Here is a 19,177-nt window from a genome sequence, read left to right on the forward strand (position 1 = left end):
TTCTTTATGTGCATAGAGCTACAGCGTACCCAAAAATCAGCTCATGAGATTTGTGAGGTAGCTCAAACAGCCACAGCCAGGCAAGATTTAAAGATACTACAAACTCCTTCACCTCAGTAAGCTTTTAGAAGATAAAACATCGCCACAGCTGGCATTAAGAAGGAAAATGCTTTTAAGCAGCTCAATCCAGTAGCAAATTATTACAGAGTCAAGAGACTCATTTAGAGGGACACCCAGCTTGGCTCTTCTGATGCACTGCAGTGCTAGGGACAGTGGCTAATCCAGCAGCAGTCCTTGCAGGAAGAATGTGTCTGTTGGTCAAAGGTACTTTACTCTCAAACCCTCTTCTCTTAAGAGAGACATGTGGATGTGTTTCACTCCACAATTGAAGGGTAAAGGCCCTTCACCCAATCTTTGCCTCCCAAAGGACTTAATAACCCCAGAGCTTCCATTTCTGGGACATAGTCTGCCTTAATTCCAAAAGGCTCTAACTCCTGGGATGTGTCCCATTTCTGTGCATGTTTAAGAAGAGTTTTCTAACTGCCTGACATTTCCAGGGCTACCCCAAAGTGCACCAGAGGTTGAGGAAAACTGCTCCATGGATCTAGCTAAACAGTATCCTTGACCAAAGCACAACTGTCCTGGGATGCTAATCCAGATCCAAGCCCTGCTGACAAAGGGAAAAAACCCAACTTTAATCCCTACTGAGCTGTGAGGCTGTAGACTAACAGCCCAGAGATTATATGCAAGGAGCTAGATATTCTTCAGACCCAGAGATGGGGATAAGGAGATCAATCATGCCACAGTCACTCTGATAAACAAAAAAATCCCAGCCTGACTTCAGAAGAATCTTATTTTCACAGTAGCTGGTGTGAGCAGAGCAAAAGCATCGTACTGAGAGGATAGAGCAGGAAGCTTCCTCCTGCCTGCTCACTCCCAGGCAAACACACACCCACGCACGAGTGCAGGCACCAGACGTCTGCTGCAGAGCATTTGCCTTAGTGCACTCAACACCTCTCCAGCCTCCTCTAGAGGATCTGACACCCAGTAAAACCCTTTGCTAGAAGGCAACCAGCTGCAGCAACAACTGCCACCCCAGACCTCCAAAAAGAGCAAGCAAGCTAGAGATGGGCATCAGGGCATTTGTGTTTAACTGGTAGCACCAGGCTCTCAGGGTTGACTCATCACAAATTAGCCCACCAGAGCAATTAATATGCAAGGCTGCCTCCCAGAGGTGATTTGGAAAAGGAAAGACCCAAGGAAGGAATTACTGTGCAGATGCTTTGCGGACACTTCCCGCTCCCCTCCTTAGCTCCATCTCTTGGCTGGATTCTCTACCCATGTCACATCAGGTCCCAGGGTGTCAGAGGGACTGAGGTCCTCAGTGCTTGGCACAACTGTGGCTGTCCAGGACAAAATTGCATGGGATTTATGCAAGACAGCAGCCTCTGTTAGTCAATTGGGAAAAGCAGAGCAGCCAGGAAAGTGCAACACTTTGGGACTGGGCTGGCAGACAAACTGGGGCAATTCACATTTTTCAAATTGAAAGGGGAGGTTTAATTGTTGAACCTGCTTAAAAGTGATTTAAGACTTGCAAGCATCACATGTGTAAGTGCTACATGGAGGAGAGAAAGCAAATACCACCACAGATCCCACAAGCTGGCAATGACCCAAGGACAGACCAGTCAAGGCCTTTCAGGAGACTTTCCCTGAAACATTTAAATAATTTAGAAAGCATTAACTCTTACTGACAGCTTCGCAGCCAGATATTTTACTTGCAGGGCCCTATCAAAAAGCACATGGCTTAACTAGAAAAGACATTTGACCAGCCCCCAGTCTTTGTGAGGATTCAATAGGGCTTCCCAAAGGTGCTTTGGATGTTTCCTTTTTGTTACAAGGCTTCTCTCACACAGGCTGGTCTTCCAGAGGCCACCACCTGCCACTTATCTGCATTACTGCTCTGCAAGACATGCAAAAATGATTAAAAGTCTATCAACATTTTACTTGCTCAGGGCTACCCAGATAAGGAAGCTGTTCCCTGGAACAGCTCAGCTAAATATTATAAAAACCCAAGAAGTCACAAGGCGTAGAATAATACATACAGCCCCCTTGTTCGGGGTTTGCATCAAAGATGCTCCTTTCCACCAGCAGCACCAAACTGTTTCACACTTGGTCATTCCCCCAGGGTACCCAAATCATGGGTTTTGCAACATTCAAGTCTTTACTCTCTATCTTACCACCACGAAGGTGGAAAACAACTGTTAAGGCAGCAGCTGTGGCTGGCCAAGTTTTGTAGCTAAGCTGTTTCTGCACCCCTGCCCATCACCACCCAAAGAGCATCTAAACAGACCAAGAGGCCAGCTTTAATTTGTACAAAATCAGAACTTAGATCAAAAACCAAGTTCTATACCCAAAATACTGAAAGGCACTTAGTGTAGCAGCTAGCTCAGATATTTACCTGATCACCAAAAAGTTGCATGTTTTCAGTTGTTGCTCCAGACACACTGAAATAAGTGAAAGCAGGCCCAGGTACACAAACAGCAGCCCAGCTGCCCTTTGCAGGTTGAACCCTCCCCATAAAAACAGGGATTTTTGGATCAAGACAGGTTTGGAAATAAAAAAAAAAAAAAAAAAAACACACACACACACTTGGTAACCCCATTGAGGTCCTATGCTGAGGAGCCACAAAACAGCAGCAACAACATGGGTGGGAGGACAACCAGGGAGCAAGCAAGCAGCACCACAACCTGCTTTTGCTGTCCATCATCAGCCCAAAATAAAGAAATACCCTGGTCCAGCTGGTGAAATAATTGCAGGCTGGCAGTACATGATAGAGTGTTATTCATGAGAACATTGTTTACAGTTCATCTACATGGCTTCCATGGCTACAGCGACAGGGACGATGCTCGCTACTGTTTTGGACCGATTGCATGGATGCGTTTTATTTTCTCCAAGCACCACACTTTGCCCACGTGAAGCATCAGTATGTAAAGCCTATCTGACAGGCTGTTAGGATGCTTCAGCATTCAAGAAGGAATAAATAGGTAAACTCCACACTCATTTCCCCATGCATTTCCTGAAACTTAAAAAAAAAAAAAAAAAAAAAAATCAAATTCTGGAAGACAGCACTCTGGTTCATTTAACCTGAATCCAAAAAGATATCCTCCAGCCCTAACCACAGCAGCACAGAGACATCAGCCACAAGCATTAGACAGCATTGCCAAACAGCAAAGCCTATTGAAATCACACCAAGTACTGCCTTACTTTAGTGAATTAAAGGGCTGACAGAGCTGCTTTTCCCAGCTCCCCTGTGCAATCACATCATCCAGCACCAGTAGCACTTCAGTATTTTTTCTTCTTTAGACCACAACTTACCTGCACTACTTCTTTAATAGAGATGCTGCTCAAATGCAAACAGCCCCAGAGGTCCCTTCCTTGGTGCTCTCCCCCACAGCGACCACTTGCTCCTGAGAGCCACTCGCTCAGGTGGCTGCCGAGGCAGCAGCTTGCGGTTTTTCAATGGCTCCAATATTAATCCATCCAGGGCATCTTTCTGCCTCACTTCCAATTGGCGCCTGGCAAATGGGTGGAGTGAGAGTGTGACCCATGAGAGCCCAGAGGTGCCCAGCCGATTCGGCTGCCCCAAAGCAGCCTCCGCACCGAGTCAAGCGCCGGGGCAGCGCGGATGCTGCCGGCCGGGGCTCTCCTTCCCGGCCAGGATGGGATCCAGGCTCCTGCAGCCACCAAGAGCTTTGCCTCTCGGAGCTATTTGCCTCTGGTAAGAAGGAGCCGGGGAAAGAAATAAATAAAGCACAGTTAAAGTGATCCTGTGCACAAACCCCTTCTGCGGGTGTTGTGCAAGCTCAGGTGCCTCCTTAAGAAAGCTTCGCAGTAGCTGAAAGTGAGAAGATACTGTACCTTATGGACAGTACAGAAAAAAAAGAATGAAGACACAGGAAGAAAAGAAAAAGGCTGCTGAGAGGTAGATAGAGCAAGTCTTAAAGACGCAGCTGCTGCATCCTGCGTGCCGGCTGCTGCCCGCTCGCAGAGCTGCGCTCAAGTGCCTCGCACGCCGCCCGAGCGCAGCAGCAGCGCAACGGTTAACGCAGAAACTCGGAGCCTGCACGAGACACAGGGCAGGCGGCCGCAGAGACAGCGAGCTGCAGGAAACAGAGCTCAGGAGACCTCACCTCAGCCAAGCAGACTTGTTTCCAAGCCTGTGCAACCAGCGAGCCACTCGCCAGCTCCTAAAAACCTTCAGGGAGGGAGATGCCACATCCTTTCCCCCCCTCCCTGCTTCTCCCCCTCCCCCCCAGTTTACTGCTTCACTTTCCTTATAATTCAAGATTTTCATAACAATAACCCAAGTCTCCCCAGCTGGGTGTTTAAAGCCTGGAGGAATGGTCTGTGCTGGCAAAAGAAACAAAAAATACCAAAACAAAACGCCACACACCAAAAACTCCAGAACTCCCCAAAGGAGCATTCAACCAGCCTTAAAAAAAAAAAAAACAAAAGCAAAAAAAAAGGCAAAAAAAAACCCACATACATACACACCACAGGATAGAGACCTAAATAAATATTTAATTGCCCAAATGCTGGATGACTGGGTCACTTCCATCTTCAGGAGCCTCACAGTAACTGGGACAATTATGGTGCCTGAGGAAGAAATTCAGAGGGACCAAGTTTACCAGGAGGCAGCCCAAACCCTCCATGGCAAAGCTACTGCTATAGACAGCTTTTAGCAGGCTGATTTGGTCAAAGCCACATATGCTCTAAGCTCCTGCCAGGGGACTGTTTCCGCTGCACAAAACCACCAGCAGTGCATGTTTTTAAACATCTCTTGCACATCTTCTCCACTGAGACTGCTCATCCCTTCCTGTTTGTGTGCCACCTGACCAGCTTTTCCAGGTAGGACCTCTCATGGTCAGGATACTCTTATTGTGTCCAAGAAGTTTTCTAGAGTTATGGAATACCCAGGCTCAGAAGGGGCCTTGGGTGCTCTCAGAGTGTGTCTGGCAGGACCTTATCTTGGGGAGGCCAACAGCTCCTCAAATGAGCTTCACAGATAGCAAGAGATTCCTCAAGCATCAGCACTTAAAGCCAGACTTGACCCCAAACAGGAGAATTGACTAAGTTTAGCAACTTCACCACAAAGCAGTGCATATAATTCATTTCTGAAGCAAGTAAACATCTAGGTTAATCTCTGCAGCTAGAGTAAAGATCAGTAACAGAGGGTCTTCCACCCTTCCACCACCCACCTATAACGCCATTAGACATTTAAACAACACCAAGCTCAAAGTGCCAGTGTTAAAGGTGACCTGAGCCCACCTAGACTTCAGCAGGTGGTTTAGGTATCCAACACCACCATATGTATTTTGGCAAGCAAAGTCTTATAGAGCAAGAGTCCAGCTACGATATTTATTTGTTGTTGCTGTTTGTTTGGTTTCTCCAAGCAGCTCATAGGAGCTCCTTGAAACAGAATGCAATTTCCCAAGCAAGTGCTAAGAGGAGAGGTCCCAAATGGAGAGTATTAACACAACCACCCAACACTACAGCCAAACTCAAGGCAACACCCAAGCATCACACCTGGGAACTCCCCAGATCCCACACCACCTTCCCAAACCTTTTCCACGCACCATCCACAGACCCGTTCCACCTGGTCACCAAGCGCTGGGGCCACGGGGCCAAGCTCTGCGCGGCATCGGCGCTGGCCCCGAACTGGCCATAGGGTGAGCGGAGAAACGTGAGCCGTGGGTAGCAGAACGGCGCCGGCTCCATGAGGACGGAGAAGACAGGCGAGCCCTGCACGAAGCAAAACGCGTCCCCCTTTGCCTCCTGGAGCAGCTACTCCAGGGACATGCAGGCTCGGAGCTGGCTTGTCACACGGCTCCTTCCCAGGGATTCGAGAAAGAAACCCCTATGGAAACCCCGTGCTGGCTGCGGCAGCCCAGTTGAGCACACTGGGAAGGCTGCGTCTCCAGCCTGTATTTAAGTGCGCCTCGCTCCGAGAGCAGAGATGCAGCACAGGAAGAGACAAATTCCAGCCCTGCGTCGGGCTGATAAGCCAGGTTTATAATATTCAAGAAGTATTGGCATTACTACAACTCCTCCTCCTCCCCCCTTTGAATATCTCCAGCAGTAGCTTGTTGTGCACAATAAGCAAAAAAAACCCTAATCCCTTTAAAAAAAACCCTGTTCCGGTGGGAACAGCCAATGCGTTGAATATAACAAACACACGCGTGTTAAACCCTGGGGATGCAATTAGGCTCCGAGCAGAGGGAAGAGGCATTGAACAACTGGAGAGGGAGACGTTCAACAGGAAAAGGAGGGCTGGGAAGAAACCTGGTGCCTGGCTCCGTGCCCCCCAAGATGCCTTTTGCAAGGGGACAAGCCAGAGGTGCAGTCCCCACCTCTGCAGGGTGGCAGTGCCTGCCCTGATGCTGTCCCCTTAGCTGAAAGGGGAGGAAGGCAGTCTTCCTCAGGCCGTGCTCCTCACAGGGCTTTCTGCCCCTCGTGCTGCCTCCAAGCAGGCTCACATGCTGCAATTCCCCCTTGGGCACAGTGGGACCTGTGGGGTTCACCCTGCTGTTGCTCCCATGTGAGAGTCTGTCCAGGCATCTTCAGGTCTGTTCAAAAGCTGGGCCAGGAGAAACCACCCATCAACCAAATAAACTGTGCAGCAGGGACTTTGTGAGCAGTCCCCTTTGGGGGTCTTTGGAGGAGCAGCACCAACAGCAAACCCAACCGTGCGAACTGCTCTTCAATCTTGTAGCTCAAACCCCACTACATACCAAAGGCTGTCTTGAAGAGCTTTTCTCCCTGCTGTGCTATGGGGCCACACTTGCTGTTCTTGCATGGGCCAGAGCTCATCCAAGCATGCAACCCTGCAGCACTCCCAGGCATGACTACCAGCCCCAAGAACAGTCACAAGGTCTGCAGCAAAGGATCCAGCTCCTCAAAACCAGAGCTCCAGGCAGAGCCCACATAAGACTTTCTCAACACAAACTTGGCATTTGTTGGTGACCTTGGTCCTGCTAGTGGCCAGGGTTAGTTTTTGCAGCAGTTTCTACAAGTAACACAGTTTGCTACTCCTTTTGCTACCCTACCAAAAGCACAGCTCCAACCAGGGCACAAGAGCTTGCAGAGACCTTTCTCCACTGATTCACCAGCAGGACTGAGTTGGCTGTGTCATACTGAAGCCCTTAGCACTGCTTCTCCCTGTCTTCCCTTTACGCCAGGGAGATCCTGAGTTGAATCTACAGAGGGAATCAAGTGACAGTTCAGTACTTTGATATCAGAGTGAGCACCAACAGATGCAGGAGTCTGTAGTACTCTGCTTCAGGGCCAGCAACTCAAATGCACAGCAGCTTTAATGGGAGCTTACACTGGATCATGTTTAGAAGTCCATGTGGCATTTTGAAAAAGGTCTCCAGTTGTACCAGATTCCACTGCGGAGTCCTGAAGGAGCTACTCTGCAGGCTTCAGAGTGACAAAACACTGCTTGCCCCCAAATTGGGGTTAATTCAGGGAACAAAGAGCCCCTGCACTCAATTTGTAGCTTTAAGTGTGGTGTGTCTTGGGGACCCTCTACTCTGTTTCCCAGCCACAGCACCCTGCCTGCACCTCTTCTAGCAGCAGACACTGAGGTAGTTTGGATTTAAAATAAGGCTGGTATCCACTGGTGCCCTTGGCAGGGATTTGCCTATTTAGAGAGCAGATGACAGCTTCACGATGACAAGCCATTAAAGTGTCCCAGACAGCTGGGTACTCCCAGAGAAACCCCACACAAGGGAATGGGGCCTTTCAAGAAGTGGTTTTGCACTAGGAAGGGCCTTGGTAGCTTAAGTATCATCCTGACCAGCACACAGAAAAGTTTGAAAGCCCTGTTGATGACTACCCAGGAACCTCCAAAAACACAGAATATTACAGTAATTCCCTAATAAGGGATTCCCCTGTAGATAATATGATTTAGGACATGTCTTTACACATAAATCATGCATATGGAATATCACTGCAGCTCTGCAAGTGCAGCATTTGTCATATAGAGTGCAACAAGCAAATAGTCATATCAAGCTAAAAACCAAGTCAAACTTTGCAGAAGGGAGCTTGGCAAGTTTGCTGCAAGGAATATTAAGCTTTTTTTTCTCCCCCCTGACATTAAGACAACATAGAAAGCTTCTGTTTCTGCATCCCTTGGCTTTTGAAGCCAAGGCATCTTTGTTTTCACATTCACTCAACAAACTGAAGTTCTAACAACTATTTACAGCCTCAAATTGATTTACTACAGCTTTACTCAAAGTCAAGGCACCAGGAGTTTACAGACTGGTATCTTATGCCACTGGGAGAGTCAAGCGAATGCTGTGCTCAAAAGCCAAACCCATATTTCTAGCCATGCTCATTTAAACAAGCTGAAGTGCTCAAATTACCAGGGAATGACACAAGACAGAGGAGCTTCCTCTGCGGTACATAATTTAACCAAGTGGCAACTGCCTAAAAGCCACAGACATTTCAGAACAAGAGGGCTTTGGCTGAGCTGCCTTGGCCAATGTGTCTCTGCTGTAGGAGGGAAGCAAGGACACAGCTCAGGGTTGTGTCACTTGGTGGCAGTGACCAAGGAGGTTCCCCTCACCTCTACAAAACCTTACATCACTGGTTCCTCCTGCCATGCAAGAGGAAATAGAGCCACCAGCTGTGATGCCAACCCTGAGTAACCCAGGCAAGAGTTAAAATGCTACAGGCTTGGCTGGGTCAAGCATCTTATCTCATGCTTGAGCTCCAGGGAACATAGAGCCATATCCCTGCTGAGCGGTGCTAAGGTCCTCACCTAAAACACACTCAGGTTATTAAGAAGTCCTTCAAAGAGTCGATTTCCACTGCTACTGAGATATTATTATTCTCCTGCACACCACTGATGACAACTAATGTGCCAGGCAAGACAACCAGTCTATACCACCAAGCCTTAAAGAGTGATGGCCCTGGACAGGAGAAGCGGCAGCAGGGAAGAAAACAGAAGAATAATATGCCTTCTGAAGAAAAAAATTATATATAAAAGCTATTTAACTGCAAGGGGACAAGGTGGCAGGGGCACTCTCCTCACCAGGAACACATCCCAGGGAGAAGCTGGAGGAACAGCCTGGAGCTCGCAGCTCCGCAGGCAGCAAAGCTGTTGTGCCACCTACAGTCGCTTCAACTCCAGAACAAACTTTCTGCCGTAAACTGCCGTGAAGCCCCCAACACTTAATTTAGCATAAAAACAGCACTAAATGCAGCCATGCTGATTAAGGAAGTGCTTCCTTTTGCAAGGCAGAGGAGAAAAAGCACATCAGAAAAAAGTTTTGCATGAATCAAGAGCAATGTTTTAAGCACATTTAAAGATCCAGCTTTTCAATACTGTCACGATTTTCCTAGGACACCCCAACAAGCCCTTTGCATTGGTTCAGTTTGAGCTACTAAGTTTTTTTTTTTTTTTTTTTTTTTTTTTTTTATTGTTGCTTTTACACCATTGCCCCTGTGCAGCCAGGCAGCACCACATCCGCCAGCAAAGCCACAGAGTGGAGTTAAATGCCACGCTCTGCCCTCCTCCCCCATAGGTATAAACAAGTACTGGAACACAGGAAAAAAAATAAAAACGATGGGAAATCCAAAGTTTCAATTGCTCCTTTATCCTTTGCTGGTTCCTTAGCACAGTATCAGCACCCGCTGGGTTTAAACTCACAGCTGTCAAATTCACTGGGATTTGCAGCGTGTTGTTAGCTCCAGGCAGACACCAACCAGCTCCTAAACAAAAGCCCTGGGTGCAGCTCTGAGCTCCCAAGTCACTCCCCCCGCACTGCAAGAGGAAAAACCAGGAGCCCAGGGTCCATTCCCATCCCCTCCGCACTGCGATTCTCACCCCCATCCAGCCCCTCTCCCCTTGCATCCCCAGCAAGGGGTGAGCAGAACCCTCACCCACAACCCCCCTTGCAAAACGCCAGGGCAAGGGCAGCCCCTGCAAGCCACCCGATGCAGCTCGTCACACTTGTGGCTCCCCCTCTTGCCCACTTTGCCTCTCACCACATGGCTGGAGGTGGAACACCCGTCTCGCTGCCATGGCTCCTGGGACCGCTTCGCCTTTTCCTCTCATCCCGTCTTCACCATCTTGACACTTTCGGACTTTTTTTTGTGGTTTGGGTTTTCGAGTTTTTATTATTTATTTCCTTCCCCCTCCTCTCTCACCCCTTCCAAAAAAGGGGTAGCGTGGCCAAAAATGAAACTCCCTGTGCACTAGTGCAGGCAGAAAGGGGAAGGGACCGTGCAGTGTCACACCCCTGCCTGGGTCCTAGCGCCCTCCCAGAGCCTCTGCCTGCACACCGGGGCTGGCCGAGGCCATGAACACAGCAGGGCAAGGCAGAGACATCGGGGTGACAGTGCCAGCAAGTGCCCAGCACCCCCCGGGCAGCTGCTTCGCCCCCAGGGCCACACTGCGATCCCCAGGGTTTGCTTGGCACAATGCCAAGATGCTGCCAACTGAGTCGCTGCAGCCTAAGGTGCACGGAAACACAGGTTGTACAGACTGGTGCTCCCCCAACTACGTTGGGTTTTTGACTTTTAAGTAAAATAGTCACTTCTTACTTTCCTTGGCAAGAAAAGTGTGCAGACTGCATGCAATGCTAGTAAAATCATTAATAGATGACAAGCAATTAGGGACACCAGCTCTAGGCAAAACGTGAAGTTAGCAAATCCTGATTCCCCAATATGCCCATGTTAAGGGCCAATTTATACCAAAAGGTCTCCTTATTTGGATCAGGTCTCTCTACCTTTGTCCAAAAGCCCCCTCAAAAACCTGGTTGCTCCAAGATAACCTGATGGGGCTTCAGTTGAATCAAAACCAGCCAACTTAACTTCAGAAGAACAAAGAGCCACCTATACAACCAAGCAAAAAATAGGTTTTCAAAATAGACACGCAGTGTTTGCTTAAAAAAAAAAAAAAAGGCAAGAAAACAAGCACACCACAAGCTACAGGAGACTTTGCTTTTAGTGAACTTTCCCCAGCTGCTACCTTGCTTGCAACCTAAGCAGCCCTTGGTGTTTTGCCCACCTGCATAAAGCACCCCAAAAGCAGGGGGGGTGCTGACACTAGGAATGCAAAACACAAAAATTGGAGGGGAGCAGGGGATCACAAGGAACCCAGCACACATCAGCAAAGCATAAATATCTCAGCACAGAAGTAATGAACATCTTTGGTTTCTTTTCAAGAGAGTATTGCTAAGTCCCTTGCTGGTGTCTGAATGCCATTTGCACCATCTGCAATATGTATTGGAGTATATACACAAGTATTTATCCTAACACAATAGAGTACATGATAAAAACTGACACCACCCCCCCCCAAAGCATTTCACCCACTTCCCCATTTTCCCTTCCTCCAGAAGGAGGAATCCAAGCTGAACTTGTTGGAGCAGTCAGTTTTAGAGGTTTTGCGGTTGCAAATAGGGGGAAATAGGCAAAAGTAGTAAATCCAGAAATGTCTTAGCATGCAATTGCTGTGGAAATTCTCAAGGCATTATACCAGGGCTGAGCCTTTCCTATCCTCAAAACCTAACCACATCCAGAAAAAAAATAAACAAAAACATCAAGTAACTGGCATCAATACAACCAGAGGTGAAGATCAGGTTCCATTCCACCTAAGGCCTGAAAGCTCAAACTAGTTCTAGATTCAGGTGGCACATCCTGGAAGAAAAAAAACCTTTATGCTTAACATACCTAGGTGAGTTGGAAGAAATAAATTTTCTGATTGAATGCTATGCCTCCTTCAGCTCTCAAGATTGATCTATGCAAAAACATCACAGGAGTGGGGAGCTCTGGTTTTTATATTTGTTTGAAAGACAGATATATTTCAACAATTTGTGGTTCTGAGTTTTGCTTATGCAGCATAAACCAAGCTTTGGTATTTGCATTAAACTCTGACACTGTACAGATTTAACTCCTTGTAAAAGTGGCTACACCAGGTGATTAGATGGAGTTTTTTGCAGTTGTCTGTTACTCAAGTTCAACAATTTCAGCAACCAAAGTTGGAACTGGGTGAAGCGCTATATGCAAGCCTTCCCAGGGACACCTGCACTATTTTGGAGGTGACAAGACGGATTTTAGAGGATACTCTAGGCCTAGGCAGAGCCTGGTCGCCACTCATGATCTGGCCTGCTCCTCCTGAAAGGAGGACAGCAAGGAAGGCTGAGCAGAAGCCTATGCCCACAGGATACTGAGGGTCACAACCTCCTCTCCCCCAGACACCATATTAAATTTCTTCTCTCAAACCCAGCTAGCTTTCACCATGAAGAATTACTGCAGGTGTCTCTTGCTAGAGATTAGTCCCACCATCAGGATCACTTTCAGAAAGATGACCACAGGTATCAGCTTATCTGATTTGATGTAAGGCACCAGTGTAGATATCAAATACCTTCTGTCTGGCGCTATCTAGTCTCTCCCAATGGCTCCAGGTCTGATCTCTGCAAGCATTTGAAACTCTTCATTGGTGTATTAAGCATGATCACCCAGAGATTAAAAAAGGCAAGAGTTGCACCCTAAAACCCAAGTCCTTCAACTTCTGAAGATCCTGATATTCACCTCTGGAAGATAAATAACTTGATGCACAGAGATAATTTCCTTTTGAGCAGCATGGTTGTTACCCCCTTTTAGCAAATCTTTTCAAAGACTATCTGATTGACCTTAAATACATCCCCCTCTGTACTTAAACTGGTTTTGTGATGAAACTAACTTGCAGTGGGCTTTTTGCTTACCTTCACAATCAAGTAATACAGGCCATGATCCTCTGGTGCAAGATCAGTCACATATGTTAGTAGAAAACACCTGGGTTTCCTCCAAACCATGGGCAGGTATCAGCTATACTCGTTTTTAAGGACATGGATGTCAAGATTTTTCTCATGGACTAGTAGCGGAGACAAGAGTCTGGAGCCCAGAAAGAAACACTAGGTGGACCCAAGCATTGCAGAGAAACTTGTGCAATACTAATGCATGAAGTTATTGCTGGGATTCCTATGCCTCTGACATAGCCAAAACTTTAAAGAGTTGTTCATGGGATCAAAGAGATTTAAGTAGCACTTCACTTGCACTCAGAGTTGTTTTATTCTGTTTTAGTCATGCCTGGAACTCCTTCCATCCCCTCCTTGGTCCCAGTTCTTTGACCATAACTCAGGTTAAACATGAGGTTGCTTCACAAATGAAGCTCTGTCAGACACAGCCTGGCTTGTGCAATGGGCTGCAAAGGGCCAGTTCTGTTTCCAGGATCATGCAATAAATGTTGCAGCACAGCAGAGGGAGCACAGAAACCTGCTGGGAACTCCCACCTCCAGGGGGGCCAGGAACCAGATCATGGCTTTTTCAAGCTTTTGGCATTAGGGAGAGTTAAGTGTTTACCCAACCACCAGTTTGCTTTAATGCTCTTCCAGCTGCCCACAGGGCTGGATCCCCCTAGTCTCTCCCAATGCAATCACCAAGGAACCCATTTCAGGATGCACATTTGAAGCTGTGCTGGCAACGTGGCCTGCAGAGGGGTTTTCCCAGATTGGTTTTGGACAAACTCTGCTAATCAGAGGAAAAAAGTATTGAAGGCCAAAGTGAACCTCAGTCTGAGCAGCTGCAGCTTGCAGGCTGAACACTGAGCATGGACTCAGCTACTGGGTTTATTTTTTTGATGGTTATTTTAAAGTCTATAGAGACACACCATGGCAGGACTGAATCAGTTCTTCCAGATGCAAGAGAGCATATCTCAAGTTGCCCTTTAGAAGACAGATCTCCTTTACTCTTAGGTTTCTCCCCCACCTTGCAGAGAAGCTCATCCAACGGGTAAATAAAGACCACTGAAAAGAAACAAAGCAGCAAAGAGGAAAGAACTATAACACATGAAAGGACTTGATCACACCTATCTCCCTATAACTGCTCTTTCTTTTTGAGAAGTGGAGGGACATTTTGTTTTTCTGACTAATGTTTATCTGGAAGTCTCTCCAGACTGCAGCCTGACACAGCTTTTGTCTCATTTCTAGAGCACGGCCTTGCTTTTGCTTGGGAAGAAGGAGATGAAGCTAAGGGTGCACCTCAGCACTAGTACATTGGGCAGCAGAATTCTTTACTCCTTCAGATAAAGAGCCTGACCCTCAGACACTGGGATCCCCTCCACTTTAAGGCAGGATTGGGGTCAGAGTTAAGAAACTCTGTTCATGGTTGTTTCACTATCAAAATAAAAATCCAATGCTATAGTAGTGGGGTATTCAAATCTACCCCTCTACTACTAGAGTAAGTTAACACCTGCAGCTTGAGCATTCAAGTGCCAGTTTACCTTTCCAAGGAAATTAAAGGGTGTCTCCACAGAGCTCTGCAAGCACATTTACATCTTATGGATCATTAAGAGAACATCCCCACACAAACTCCACAGCAGCAGGCAATCAGGGTCTGAAGCGCAGGTTACCCACACACTAGACAGCCTTGGCTTCATCCCCTTTCTGCTGGCCTGTGCCTGAACTGATGGGTCTCATCATTATGGGGTAGAGTATCTACTGATAGAGCAGGATCTCCAAGATCCATCAGTGCCACCAAAGTAACACTTCAGACATAGCATGCAGCAGGAATGAAAGTTAGCCTTCCACTGCTTCACTTAAATGAGAAGGCTACAAAAAAGGGCAAAAATACACCTTTAAATGATATTACAGCTATACAAAGTGTGCCGCTAACATAAGTAGGTCTTAGGCCGAGATAAAACACACAATAGAGATTTGTACAGAGCCACAACTGAATAGCTGACTTCAGCCTTAGTTTAGCCTCAGAGCATTAAGAGATTTGTAATTCCACTACCGAACACACTTGCCAGCCTTTTTTGTGCAAGAGCACAATTTAAAGAAAAAACCCTCAGTGACTAGTCTAGCCAGTGGAAACCCAGCCTCTCTTCTGCAGAGAGCAGAAACTCAGACAAGGGGAATGTTTTCACTACTGCTGGAGGCAACACACTGGAGATAACTAAATAAGTGCCATGCTAAACCCCTTATTTTCAGAACACTAATGGATTTAGAAATAAATGATTGTCCTTACCCAAGACTCAGCTGAACATGTTATGAAGCTCAATGAGCAGACTAGAGCAGCAGATCCAAATGATGTCACATAATAGAGCAATGAAGAATTACACAACTGAAAGCAATAGATAAAGAACAGGAACACTCAGCAACATCTCAAGTTGCAAGAACATTTAAGGTTTTTTTTTTTAAAAAAAAAAAAAAAAAGAAAAGGAAAAAGAAAAAAATCACTTGCAAAGCCCCTTGCTGCACACCCACTTAGATCACACTACATCTTTGGAAGTAAGGATTTACCTGTAGCCTTCATGATCATCAAGACGATGAGGGTACCAGTGCAGTCTCATATCAGGAAACAAAACCAAGAGCGAGGCTTAGGAAGTAATAGATATGAAAACAAACCTAATATAAAAATGACCTTTTTCCTGGAAAATATTTATTTTCAAGTCTCAGCAGCAGGTTCATGAGGACCTGCAGAAAGAAGCTGGTAGTGACAATCTGGAAGAGTTCTGAGAAGCTAAAAACCTTGCTTCTGACACAAAGGGATCATATGCTGGGATGCGGTTGTGAAGATTCTTCACACTTTGGGATGACAACTTTCATCTCACTGAGCAGATACAATTGCTGGCAGCAAATGCCCAAGAACAGAAGAAACCTCAAATTCCACAACAAGCTTCAAAGCCCAATAGTGTTTTACTTGCTGCTAAAACAGATTCAGTTTGCTATGCTTGTTTAATTTAATTTGTGGTGCATGAAAAGCCTCTCACTTCTATCCTTGAAGTGCCACCCTTCCCCAGCAATGTGACAGTAGTGCACAAGTAGCAGGAACACACCATTTCCAACAGCACAGTCCTCACTGATTACAAATTGACACCTCTGCTTTTGACAGCACAGACTGGGAATAATGTTCTGGATGCTTAATAAAATGTAGTAGAGGGATTTAAGGAAGACTACAAGTCCAAGTAGCCTACAGAGAAATGAATGTGACATACAGCATCCTCACTTGGATCCCCTTAGAGAAGGGGCATCTATATCTTCCATGGCAGATGAGCAGCAACCAAGGAACAGAGGCTGCTCTCATACTCAGGGTTACTGGATCTGCCCAATTTCAAGTCATTGCTTCAAAAAGGGACATTGCTTTTAACAAGCATTCTACCCCTCAGAAGCTGTGAATAATAAAAACACCACACACAAGCTAACACAGCCTCATAATGCAGTAGTTGAGCAGCACTTGGGGACTCTGCTCACAGGAAGGAGGATCATAGGATGCCCAGACCCAGTCCCTACAGGCAATGGAGGCCTTTTTGGCCAACCAGATAGGGGAGTTCATGGTGAGCTGAAGGCCCCACAAGCTCCATCAGCTATAGGGTTAGACACCAAGCTTCCACATACATGTACTTAATTGGAGTGCTAATTAGAGAGCTAAGCTCCAGCTTTGTGGACCAGTCCACAGCTTTACTTCCCCACCATTAGCACAAATCAAACTTTCAGGCTGGAATAAAGGGCCAAGGAAATGCTGCTGTTCCACTCCTCCAGAACAAACAAAACAAAAAATGCTTTAGCAGCACAGGTGGGACAAATTCCACTGAACAACTTTCAGTTTAGTAGAAGTTGAACCAACAAGCACAGAGCTGCCCAATTAGCTATATCCTACTTCCACTAGGAGAGGGAGGCATACATATTTTAGTCACCAAAACTGTAGATTTAAAGAGTTATTAGCCTCTTTCATGAGCCTCCTTGAGAAGGAACACTAGCACAGAGCAACCCCATTGCCTTTGCCTCCTTAAAATCACTCAAGTCTCAGCAAAAAACCATTCCATTCAATCCCTGCCCTAGAGATATGGGATAGAAATACTCTCACTTACAAGTGAGCCTTTCAGACCTAATTAGAGCATGAAAGCAGTGGCTGGTTACATACATACTGGAGCACAGACTATTCAAATAGTGCTCTTGTTAATCAAATAAACTTAATTTGTTGCTTGATGATCAGTGGCATAATGGACTGCAGGAGCTGCTGCCTGAAGATACAGTCACAGTTTTTCCTTACTTAGGCACACCAGACAGTTGCAGAGAGGCTGTCATCTAGGGCTGTTGAGCATGTCATTTTGCACCCCTGTCACTACAGCATAAGCACAAGTATCACATCTCAACAGCAAATTCAAGAGTTTGCAATCCAGCTCCCACACAAAGAAAGTTACCCTGCCACCAGATTAAAAGAAACCAAGCCCTTTTGATGTTAAAAGTTTAGCTTTCCCAAGTATAGAAGCTATTAGATAGCACTTGTTCTTTAGAACTGGTTTGGACCAGTAGCATTTCCCCCTGCCTGGGGGACTAGCTAAATAAAGCCCTTACTGCCTTTAGCTCAAGTTATTTTTTTTTCCTTCTTCATTAAATGCCATAAACTATTGATGCCATCACAGGCTTAACTATTCTTTCAGTGATTAGTGGCAAAGCACAAGGAGCCTCCTAACTGAAATACTTTTAGATTCTTGTTCAAAGACTCACTTGCACTTCTGTTAGTTAAGATGCTGCTTCATGGCATGACTATTTGCATGAAAGGGAGGGCAGTAATTTAGAGCCTTACTCTCTACCTTTAGCTCACTATTTCTCTGTGAAACATCCGTGATCTGTTGTACTACTCGGTCCTTTCCGGCCGGTTTTCCTAAATGCTAGGTGGCAGGTTCACTGTCAGCAGGTGAATGTTCATTTTCACAGGAGCTTAGAGGGTCTACAAACACAAGGCACTGATCTGAGGCTGGGACATATCCATCTGCACCCTTACCTCACCACCTCACTAGATATATTTTTAACTTCTATTCTAGCACTGAACATAAACCTCCATTTTCCCTAGGACATCTGCTCTCAAGGAGGAAGAAAGCACAGCTGGGTAAGCCATTCTTGAGATAATTCACCAGTTACTACTTCATCAAGAGTTGTGGAGAAAGAGGGAAACTGTTTTGTATGGAACTGGAAGCTTCTGGCTTAGTTTCAATTCTTTGCAAGGCAGAAAAAGAAACTTTCAGCCTTCAGAAAGCTGCCATCATGTCACCTGCTTGTCTGGAAGGGTTCAGAGGCACATCACTCCAAGAAAGCTTCCAAGCAGATTGGAAGTTGTGTTGTGCAGATTATGTTTTGTGGCTTATATTTCATGACTTTGTATGCATAAGCAATCAGTCTAGAGCTGGATAATTAAAGTTCTGACTATTAACACTATTACTTGGCATTAAGTATAAAGATGGGTAGGTTTCAAGCTTACAGTTGGAACTGCTCCCTCAAGGTTGTTGGCAGAACTGACAGGTTCCTGAGAGCAAACAATAAAATGATGGCAGTTTCTCAGAAGTGACCTGTGAGGAAAACAACTGTGGATAGGTTTCAAGACAGAGGAGCTGGAAAAGAACAGAACAAGACTGAACAAGGTAATTTCAACTGACGAGCAGGAAAGTTTTCAATGATTAAGCCATCAGACTATAATCTAGTCATCCTGTCCCATGAGAGTATTATTCCTGCACAAACTGGAGGGAAAAACAACAAAATCCCCAAAAAACACAGGTTACCATATAGCAATACAAGCCTTTTTAAATAGAGTTGAAAGGGGGCAAAAGTGAGTTCTATTCTCCAAATTAAGTCTTTCTTCCAGATCCATGCTACAAGAATATAGAATTACTTCGTGACAGGAAAAAAAAAAAATCTTCATATCTAGGGCAGTGTAAGATACTCAGTGTAATAGTCTTCTCCCTAAAGCCAGAGGTCTCTAGACTGCTATACAGCCATGTTCAAACACACAGACACTTAACCCTCTATTAGCTCTTAGAGAAAAGAATAGTAGCTTGAAATCTACAGCCCGTTTCTGGGACTCTGCTTTTTTCCTTTTTACATTAACCCAGCAATATCCATGGATTTTCCCCCTTCCTTTATTCTTCACTTGAAGTTGCAGAATTATATGGAAGGTCTTAAGACATTGGTATTAGTAGGACATTGACCCTAACATGGAAGCAAAATAGGTTTTAAGCCAAACTGACAAAATGCCAGCCCACAAAAGCCATTTGTCAGCTTGAAAGCTTTGTTCAGAAGTCTTCACCAAAACTGACTTCTGAGCAGCACGCTGCAGAGCCTGTTCTGCAGAC

The 19,177-nt window shown here is 46.0% G+C and overlaps 1 protein-coding gene across 1 annotated transcript in view; it reads right to left on the reverse strand.

Annotated features, from left to right (window-relative positions):
- Nucleotides 1–5,680, reverse strand: part of SLC4A11 (solute carrier family 4 member 11) — an 85,337-nt gene extending 79,657 nt beyond the window's left edge. The window contains exon 1 of the mRNA XM_088524989.1: nt 5,637–5,680. The gene's annotated coding sequence lies outside the window, so the exon portion shown is untranslated. The remainder of the gene's footprint in view (nt 1–5,636) is intronic.
- Nucleotides 5,681–19,177: the final 13,497 nt, after the last annotated feature.

Source organism: Tinamus guttatus, unplaced genomic scaffold (assembly GCF_059628265.1).
Source record: "Tinamus guttatus ecotype Peru unplaced genomic scaffold, ASM5962826v1 Tinamus_guttatus_pri_ptg000218l, whole genome shotgun sequence".
Taxonomy (NCBI): domain Eukaryota; kingdom Metazoa; phylum Chordata; class Aves; order Tinamiformes; family Tinamidae; genus Tinamus; species Tinamus guttatus.